This window comes from Equus przewalskii, chromosome X (assembly GCF_037783145.1).
Source record: "Equus przewalskii isolate Varuska chromosome X, EquPr2, whole genome shotgun sequence".
Classification (NCBI taxonomy): domain Eukaryota; kingdom Metazoa; phylum Chordata; class Mammalia; order Perissodactyla; family Equidae; genus Equus; species Equus przewalskii.
In genome coordinates this window covers 18663581-18674459 of record NC_091863.1, presented here as the reverse complement: position 1 = coordinate 18674459, position 10879 = coordinate 18663581, and the positions used below count along the sequence as shown (strand labels likewise).

General features: G+C 42.2%; 1 non-coding gene across 1 annotated transcript; it reads right to left on the bottom strand.

Annotated features, from left to right (window-relative positions):
* Positions 1-670: 670 nt before the first annotated feature.
* On the bottom strand, positions 671-777 carry LOC139081217 (U6 spliceosomal RNA). The gene has a single exon (XR_011536340.1). It is a non-coding gene; the product is annotated as a U6 spliceosomal RNA (small nuclear RNA).
* Positions 778-10879: the final 10102 nt, after the last annotated feature.

Below are 10879 nucleotides of genomic sequence, written 5' to 3'. Positions count from 1 at the left end.
AAAAGAAGAATCTCAGAGGCCGAAATTGGCACAGCTCAATCTGGCACTGTACTGGAACAAGAATACCCTGATACAGGAACTCCAGTAGTTGAATCTTGAGATGGGTGTTTGCTATTGTGGAGATGGATACATCAGTCTCTCCTTATTCATTTATTTATTTAACAGACTTTTATTGTATCAGGTATTGTTGTAGTCTCTGGAATTGTAGCAGTGGAAAAATCAGACAAAATTCGTTGCCCCCATGGCGCTTACATTCTAGTGAATGCATCTTACCTGAATGCAACTGATTCCATGTTCACCAGTAAATTTTCTAATTGTAGTTGGGTTTCTCATGGCCCCCAAGCAGTCCCACATCTCATTATGAATTAAGAAATTGATATTCTTATTTCATATATCAGTCTCTTGGTTGACGTGAGTCCTCCTAGGGACACATTCACCTTTAGTGAAGTGACAAATCGTTTCTTTTTTAAATTATTATTTTATTGAGGTCACATTAGTTTATATCATCGTGTAAATTTCAGGGGTACATCATTATATTTCGACTTCTGTATAGAATGCATTGTGTTCACCATCAAAAATCTAGTTTCCCTCTGTCACCATACATGTATGCCCCTTTATCCCTTTTTCTCTCCTCCCACCCACTTCCACTCTGGTAACCATCAATCTGTTCTAAAATATGGAGCACTTCACACATTTGCATGTCATTCTTGTGCAGGGGCCATGCTAATCTTCTCTGTATTGTTCCAATTTTAGTATATCTGCTGCCAGAGTGAGCACACAAATCAATTTCTGACCTGCATATCTGAGGGTCAGTACCTGAACCAAGTTTAGTTCAACAAGGCATTTCAACCCTGTGAGCCATCATGGGAGACAGCCAGCCACACAGCTTTCTATGGTTAATACCCAATAGTGCATGTTTCCCCTATTTGGAAGTGTTTAAACTTATTCATATGTATGAAAGGGATACAAGAAGGAAATATTAAATTATAAGCATTTAAATCTATCCCAAAAAAGGAGAACTGACCTTGAAACTGTGACTTGTGAAATGTATTCTGAACTAATTGGATTAAAATTCATCCTTAGAGGAGTCAAGGTTAAAAAAATTTTCCAATTCGTGAACAATTAGATTGTTTCTTTCCTCCCCACCCCCCGCCATTTCAAACAATACTGCTATGAAGATTCTTGTATGTCATTGAGTATAAGAGCAATAATTTATAGGGTATTTGCCTAGGACTGGAATGCTGGGTCGGAGGGTATATGCATGTTCAACTTTATGAAATAGAGCCAAATTGCTCTCCAAAGTGATTATGCCAATTCACAATTTCCACTAGCAGCGAATGAGAATTCTTGGTGCTTTCCGTCCTCACCAGCAGTTGGTATTTTCAGACTTTTTGGTTTTTGCTTGTCTGATGGGTAAGAAATGGTATCTTGTTGCGGTTTGAATCTGATTAATGTGATATTGATCTTTTCATATATTTAATGGCCATTTATTTTTTTCTTCTACTTGAATTGCCATTTCGTGACTTTTTGATTTTCCATTTTTGATTGGCTTCTTTATTTTTTTGTACTCATTTGTAGTAACCCTTTTATATAATTAATTAAATTTTTTTTTTCTGAGAGAGATTTGCCCTGAGCTAACATCTGTGGCCAGTCCTCCTCTTTTTTTGCTTGAGGAAGATTAGCCCTGAGCTAACATCTGTGCCAATCTTCCTCTATTTTGTATTTGGGTTGCTGCCACAGCATGACTGACGAGTGGCGTGGTTCCTGGGCCGCCGAAGTGGAATGCGCCGAACTTAACCACTACAGTACAGGGCTGACCCCTATAATTAATTATCCTAATTCCCCACCCCTCTTTTTTGTTATTTTTGTTGGAAACATATACTAAATCTGTGTCTAGGATATTTTTCTTTGTTAATAGTGTCTTTGATCATATGGAAATTTCTCAATTTAAAGTAGTCAAATTTATCAATCCATTTGGAATGAAGACTATGTTATTGGGTACGAGCACGTTCAAAATTTTTATATTTTCATGGTGAATTTTTCCTAATCTCATGTTTGTGCTTCTGTATCTTTATAATAGTCTTTTATTTAAAGTCCATTTTTTATGAAATAAATACAGCTTTATTTTTGTAAGTATTTATCTGATATGTCTGTTCTCCTAATTTTGATTTTCAACCTTAGTGTATCATTGTCTTAGTGTCATACAAGGAACGGACCAGTAGGAGCAGTCTACTCTACCTGCAGAAATTAAGGGCCCTGTAGCCCCAGTACCAGCTTACATGCTTACCATTCTCATCTTGAATTTCATGCTTCCTTCAGTCCCCTCATCACTTACTGCTTCCATAGTGCACAGGACCAAGGGGTGGATAAGGATGATATGTATGTAAGGATCTAGCCAATAAATGAGACAGACTCAGACCACCTAAAAAGATCCAATGAAATAGTCATAAGTTCTGAATCTATTTTTGCCAAAACGCAAAAGAAAGAAGTAGAAATAGAGTTTCCTTGTTTACTGACTTGAGATAGAAAAGTGTCCTAGATTAGGAAAATTAGCATTAAGAGAGAGGGTTCTGAAATGACAAATTTCGAAGTTATTTTGTTTGCAATATGTTGGGGAGCCATTTGATGATAACCCATCAATTAAGCTAGAACCATGTGTCATTACTTTATAATTTACCAAAGTAAAAATAACTATAGAAAACATTTGTCCATGGGGCCGGCCCAATGGCACAGTGATTAAATTCGCATGTTCTGCTTTGGTGGCCCAGGGTTCACTGGTTCGGATCCCGAGTGCGGACCTACACACCGCTTGTCAAGCCATGCTGTGGTAGGTGTCCCACATATAAAGTAGAGGAAAATGGGCACGGATGTTAGCTCAGGGCCAGTCTTCCTCAGCCAAAAAGAGGAAGATTGGCAGCAGATGTTAGCTCAAAGCTAATCTTCCTCAAAAAACAAGACAAAACAAAATAAAAACCAAACATTTGTCCACATGGGGAAACAAACTAGAAAAGGAGAAGTATTGGCCAAAGGTCTGGAAAATGCTGACTATGTACATGAGAAGGGAACTTGAGGATTACGATTTGAGGCCCCGTGATCATCTAGGTTTCTAGATGACTTCTCATTTCCCAGTTTGATTGCCCTGACTGCAAAATTCCCTGATTCCAGCAGTGATTGCTGTTGTATGTGGCTGGAAGCACGAGCCTACTTCCCCGGATTTCCCCGCATCATCAGTTTTACGGGGCAAGTCTGGGGTACAAGACTATGCCCTCTGGTGGAGAAGCACACCACTCATTGACATCTGGTAATAGCTATTGGGGGAATGCTTGCTAGCCATCGCTTGCTAGCCATTTTGATTTTGGGGAAAGTTACTTAAAGTCTCTAATCCCTGATTTCCTTATCTATAAAATGAGAATAATGGGAATATCCATCTCCTGTGGTTGTTGTGAGAATTAAATAAGATAATTGAGCAATAAGTGCTCAATAATACTATCCCTACTACCATTCCCTTGTTTGTGCAACAATTATTTATTGTGTATTTTTAACATGTTGGGCACTGAGATAAGTACTTAATACATGGTAGCTATCATACTGCTATTTAGTCATTTGGTTAATCCATATTATTATATAATTACAGTGTATCAGGCACTGTGCCAGGCAGAGGAGTCATGGCAGTAAGTAAGACAGAACCTTCAAGACTCTGGATAAGCTTTTCTGGTTCTACCAATGGGACTGTCTTCTCCCTTATGAGTTCTTTGGACTTCCATGATATCTTCTCTTCAATGAATGAGATCACTGTCAGATGCCTTCTTGCAATGTGCCAGGTTCTGGCTGACTATAGGATGGAAGGGGGACATAAAAATGTGAGAAAGCTTTGCCCCATATAAGCAGTAGGAGATAAGCTGCTCATGATGGGAGCTTTTCTTCTCCTTTCCAAAAGAACCTAGTGTACCAGGGGAAAAGTTCTGCTGAAGTACTAAGGGAAAAAAATTCTGCTGTAACAGGAGAAAAGAATACAGATGCAAAGCAACACAGACCAAAACATCCACTCCAGCCTTCTCGTGAGAGACCAGAAAATAGGGGACTTGTCTTTTCCCAGTCTGTAGGGAAAACCCAGCCCTTTGGACTTCTTCCTCTCCTTAGCCTTTAGTGGGGTGTCAGTCATCCAGTTCCTTCTGGATGAGACAGGCTGGGGGTAGAAAAGGATTGAGGATTTCGTTGGGCTCAAATCCTGCAAGTAAGTAGAAGAGGGAAGAAAAGAAAGAGGCCCTTATTATGGTCTTCCCTCAAAGAGGATAAGCTACAAAAGCTCAGGCCTTTTCCGCTGCCAACATTCACATACTCTCATGCATTATAATGCTACAGAGCGTTGCTGCCTCTTTCCCTACTAAATGCCCTCTTCTGTTAATCAGGCTTTCGTGGAAGGTGCCAGACCCCAGGAATAGGAGTGGGAGGGGAAGGAAAAAACAACCCTTTATAACAATAAGAAAAAAAGTTATTTTTAATTTTAAAACATCTCAAAAGGTTTACATTAATGCGTGGATAATAGATTGATTAAATTAAATTTAGGATGCTGTGGACGGTGGCTTTTGAGGTTGACATTTATCACAGATTATGTTATTCTCCCATATAATAAATCATCCTTTTTTCACTGTGATGGACCCAATCTTTAATTGAATGGATTGCGAATATGATCTATAATGTGAATCGTTTTGTTTTTATGTTATGCTCTTATGGAAGATTCTTTAAACCCAGTCCAGCTGGTTTTTGAAGGCTGGGTTAAGAACAAACTAGCCTTTGAAGGTGGCAGCATTGCTTACATTTCTCTCCCTCCATTACTAGCCTGCTCAAGAGTTGATTTTCGTTATCCAATCAATTAAATCTTAAGTAGATAGAGAATTAACTATGTACCCAGACTTGAAATGTAAAAAATGACCCCTGCCTTTAAGAAGCTTATAATATCGTTGGAGTACCACAACGGACCCTTCAAATAACTAAAGAAATGATACAAGGCAAAGTATAATCAAGTGACAAATTGTCAGATCTAGACTTAGTGAAATAGAAATTTAGAGATAGTAAAAGTTAATAATGATTACAGAGGTCAGGAAATCTTCTTAAAAGAAGTAGGACTTCAGTTAGGCCCTGCAAATCCATGAAGGGAGGACGGTGCTCAATGAAGGGAGTACAATGTGAACAGACCAGAGAAAGAAACCAAAAAGATCAGAGCCTCAGTTTCCTCATCTGTGAATGAGTCAGGAAGCCAGACATGAGCCCCTGTGCGGCAGGAACTGTTGTTTTCAGTCTGTGGCTCCAGCAGCAAGCAGAGTTCCTCTCACAGAGTAGGCACTGGATATGTGTGTCTTGACTTGAACAAACATGACATATGAGGAGATGGTTGGAGATCTGTCGGCCCAGGGACAAAGTTCGTGTTAGCAAGCAGTGACTCTCCCCTCATGAGCTGGGGCTCCTCTCAGAACTTTTCTGAGAGAGGCGCATTACTTCTCGCAGGGGGTGGAGCTAAGTCATCTGAGAATGCAGCAACAAGGGATGTGTTGCTTAAGCAACTTACTTCTGCTGAGGACACGTAGCCCTGTTGCCTCCAGCCCTGGTTGCTAGTCATGGTGACACCGCTAGGTCACTCAGGGAACTCACCTGCCGGGAAATGAGCAACTAGGCCACTGATACAGTGGTACCTGGACAGCTTCCATGGGTGCCTTTAATTAAAATGACATTTTAATTAGCCAAGTATGTATGATAATATGAGACAGAAGGACAACTAAACATGTTCCCCTTTAAATTTTTGGAAAACTTTCTTAGCCTGTTTATAAAGGGTTTAGTTAGGAAACTGGAAAATTCACTTTGGATAACTTGGTCTCTTTTTCCGTAAGGGAAGAACTCTCTCAAATGTCACCTCCTCCCTGTGGCTTTCCAGGCCACTCTCCTGTCTGCTCACCAAGACCCCACACTCCATCCCAGCAGAATGCATTATTTATACTTCCTCTGAGAGCTTGTGGCACATTATTCGTTGGAGCAGTTATCACAGTGCATTTGATCACATTTCTGTTTTTTCCCTCTGGGTGGTGAATTCCTGGAGATCAGGAACGTTCCCTTGATCTCTGTAGCCGCAGCATCCAGCACACCACCTGGCGTATAGTAGTGCTCAATAAATGAATTAAATTAAATTAATATATTGGCTCTATTGATTATTTTAAAGAATCAAAGATAGAGTTCATCAGAAAAATTCCTCAGATTCATTATCTTTACTTTCTCTAGCTCAGATTGTAAGAGCCTCTTGGCCAAATAAAAGCCATGCCTGGAGCTGGTTTGCAGGTGATTCTGAAAAGAGGCTGAGAGAAGAGGGATGAGGGAGCAAGTAAACTCCTTGTGGAATAGGGCCAGAATTTAAAGAGAAAGTGGAGAATTAAAGACAAATTTGACTGACTTCCAGTAAGATCAGGCCTAGAATCATAAGCCTGAGGAAAATTTAGGTGTAAAAACCCAAGATAAAATGTTCTATTGTTGGGTCACAAATTACCACGAATTTAGCAGCTTAAATAACACACATCTATTACCTCGCAGTTTCCATGGTCAAGAGTCTGGGCGTGGCTTAGCTGGGGCCTCTGCTCAGGGTCTCCTGGGGCTGCAATCAAGGCGTCAGCCAGGGCTGGAATCTCCTCTGAGGCTCTGGGTCCTCTTCTAAGCTCAAGTGCTTGTTGGCAGAATCATTTTCTTGCAGCTATAAAACTCATGTTGGCTTACTTCTTCAAGGCTGACAGACTCTATCTGCAGGGAGAGCCCAGTCCCTCTTTTAAGGGCTAACCTGATTAGGTCAGGCCCACCCAGGATACTCTCTCTTTTGATTAACTGAAAATCAAACTGATTAGGGGCCTTAATTACATCTGCAAAAATGCCTTCACGTTTTCCATATACTCTAACCCAATCACGGGAGTGACATCCATCATGTTCACAGGTCCCACCCTGGCTGAAGAAAAGGGACATGGATACAGGACATAGATACCAGGTAGTGGCAATCAAGGGAGCCATCTTAGAATTCTGCCTACCACAAGCACTGAATCAGAGCCCTCTAGATGGCACTGCACCTCCAGTAGGAAAAATAGATGAGTCTGGGAACAAAAGGGTGGAAGCAGGAGTGGCCCCAATTACCAATCCCCACAATGACCCACTGGGGGACTTTATGCTTCCTGAATCTGCACCTCTGGACTCTGCAGAGTTCAAAGTTCTGTTCCACAAAGGGTCACACTCTTGCCATTGGACACAGCCAGGATCCTATTGAACTACAAGTATGGCTGCTGCCAGGGCTTTGGACTCCTGGGGCCAGGAGTCACCATCTTGGCAGGGCTCACTGCCCTCAATCAGGAGGAGGTAAGGCTGCTGCTACACAGTGGGGCAGGGAGGAATGTGTGTGGAACTCAGGTTGAGGCCTGTGTATATTTATATCTTTATATTTATCGAATTTTTTTGGTGAATGTGGCAAGCAGAATAAAGTCCTCTGAAAGCTATCCCCATCCTAATCCCAGAAACCTGTCAGTATCTTAGGTCACATGGTAAGGGGGCTTACGGTTACAGATGGAATGAAGGTTGCTAATCAACTGACTTTAGGATAGAGAGATTATCTTGGTAGGCCCAGTGTAATTACAAGGGTCATTAAAAGTGGAAGAGAGAGAGGGTCAGAGAGTCAGAGGAAGATGTGACTGCGGAAGAAAGTCACAGACAGATGTGACATTGCTGGCTTCGGAGAGGATGGAAGGGGGCCATGAGCTAAGGGGTGCAGGTGGCCTGTGGGAGCTGGAAAGCACAAGGAAATGGATTCTTTCCTAGAACCTCCAGGAAAGAACACAGTCCTGCCAACGCCTTGATGTTAGCCCAGTGAGACCCGTGTCAGACTTCTGACCTCCAGAACTGTAAGATAATAAATTCGTGTTATTTTAAGCCACTAAATTTGTGGTCATTTTTTACAGCAGCAATAGGAAACTAATACAGTGGGTGAGGGAAAACCTGTCCAAATCATGTTGTTGGGGCCGGCCCGGTGGTGCAGCGGTTAAGTGCGCACATTCTGCTTTGGTGGCCCGGGATTCGCCGGTTCATCCTGGGCGGACATGGCACTGCTTGGCAAGCCATGCTGTGGTAGGCGTCCCACATATAAAGTAGAGGAAGATGGGCATGATGTTAGCTCAGGGCCAGTCTTCCTCAGCAAAAAGAGGAGGATTGGCAGCAGTTAGCTCAGGGCTAATCTTCCTCAAAAAAACAACAACAAAAAATACAAATTACATTGTCCAGGAACAACTCACTCTTGCTATATCAGGGGTACTTTGCATATTCCTCTGTTAGAGTTAATGTCATTAAATTATATTGATTTGTTTCCACGTTCCTCTCTCTCTTAGGCTGTTTTCTTTTCCTGGCCCAGGACTGTGCCTTAATCATCTCTGTATTCGTAGTCTCTCCAGTGTCGTCACTGAATCTCTGTGTGTGTCTAGGGTGCTGAAAGAGGAAATGGGGAGGCACGTGGGGAGGATATGCAGTGGTGGTGACGTCAGCATTAGGGAGGGGAAGCCCAAGAACCGGTGGGGACTGCATCTGGCTGACGTTAGTTCTCTGCGGTGTGGGCTGGCGGGGTTTGGAATGCAGAGAATCTGCAGGTCGGCTGTGGGGAGGCAGCGCCATAAGCGGCTCAGTGTCGTGGGGCTCTTGATCCAGGGAGGATTCAACAGAATTCTGAGCCTCCTGGATATGCCCCACCAACAGTGAACCCCTCTCGAATTCCCTCCCACCCACTCCCTCACCTGTCACTCAGAATGTTCCTCAACTCTTACAGGCCCAGACTGGAAGCCACAGACTTCAGTTAGAAACGGAGCAGCTCCAATCACTGAAGTATTCAATTTGGGCTTCCCGAGAGTGACAGTTTCTCTAGTTTCCCAACACTAGACTTCACTTCCTTGAAAGGCCCCAAATGTGCAATTTAATACCAAACTGAAGCTCTGGCAGGCCTGGTCTGAGACATTTATTCCAATACATTAGAGCAGATTGCTCTCAGTGTGTCTGTGTCTATCCGTATCTATCTATATATCTACATTCACAAGGAGTGAGGAATTGTGGGTAATAGTAGGAACTGGAGTCAAGGAAGAAATGGCCATTTTAAAGAGACTTTTTTAGGAGTAAAACAAAGATCTGTTCTCCCTCAAGGTTTGGTTTCTGCATCTCCATAGATGAGGCCAAAGAGAAGCCATATGTGGGGTCCTGCGCAATGTGCTGATGAGTTACCGGTACTATAAACTGAATGAAGCAGGCTAACAATCGCATAAATATCACATGGAAAGATGAGCCAGCTAGGATAATGTGTTTCCTAAGATAAAGTAAACTAATACTAATGGAACCACCCTGTTTTTGTGTGGCCCCATCTCCAAATAGCACAAAATGCAAATTTACACCCGAAAGCACGTGATGTGAATTCAAACAACCAGCATGATTTTAGCATCTATAAAATATACAAATCCTCAATGTAAAGTAAGTTTCAAATGCTTGCATGCACTCTGAAGCACGAGCTTTTGCAGAGATGGGGAAGTACGTTTATAGCTTTGTTCCCTCCCTGGTTATGCATCCTGCCGCAGCTATAATCGTATTAGTGGGTACTTGTCGGTTTTCCTTGGGCTGGGGAATGGCAGGGTTGGCCCAGGTGAACAGGCTGCCCTGGGGTCTGAAGGGAGGCTCTGATTCCCACCTGGGATGGTAGCAGTTGGGGTGGTGTGAAAAAGATGACAGAAAATGGGTGGGCAAGAGAATGGAGAGAAATAGGATGCAGAGTGAGGAATGAATGGAGGAAGGAGAACTGAATTTATCGGAAAAAGTGGATTAAGTGGGAGGGAGGGTGGACACGAAAGGGCGAAGAATGATGGGAAAATTAGGCTTGGTTAGGGGCGATGCCCTTTGAAATTTTACCATTTAAGCCCTATTTTATTGAAAGAGACATCGTGATTGAAGATGACACCCTGAAATGAAGACAACCTATCTAAAGAAGTCCTCTGATCCCATGTCACTAATAGTGTGACATGTTTTAAATGTTTGCCATTTTTAAGCAAGAGGAAATTGTTAGAGGAAAAAGAGTGTTGCCAGACTTGAGCCTTTCAAGATTTGGATTTGATAAGCAGTCATAAAAGTGGAGCTGAGGAAAGGCAGGGACAGTGTGAAGAATCTCCACTGTTTTGAAATCGCCTAGCCTGGTTTTTGCTTCTGTTGGAGCAAGTGGGTATAATACTAAGCACTTTCATGTAACAGCTCACTAGTCTTTCCAGTTTTTTCTTTAAGGTTTAGGGGGAAAAATGCTTTTTCACTGTTTCCTCCTCCTCCTCCCAACTTTATTCTGGATCCTTTTGTATAATCTCTATAATCCAGGAAATAAGCTAATTTTTTTTGAGGAGGATTAGCCCTGAGCTAACATCTGCTGCCAATCCTCCTCTTTTTGCTGAGGAAGACTGGCCCTGAGCTAACATCTGTGCCCATCTTCCTCTACTTTATATGTGGGACACATGCATGGCCTGACAAGTGGTGCATAGGTCAGCATCTGGGATTCAAACCGGCAAACCCCGGGCTGCTGAAGTGGAATGTGTGAACTTAACCGCTGTGCCACTGGGCCAGCCCCAAGAAATAAGCTAATTTTTAAAAAGTAGTTTCGCTATCCTAATGACATCATAGCATGAATCAATTAGTTTGAAAGCTGATGACATAGTTTTCCAAGAACATTTTCGACCTAAATTAGATATCCAAAAGTATTTATGGTTCAGCAGCTCAAGGAAAGATGGTTACTAGATACTTTTCACTCATAATACGAGATTGCACTGACAGCATGTTGTTCAGTTTTGTCATTTGA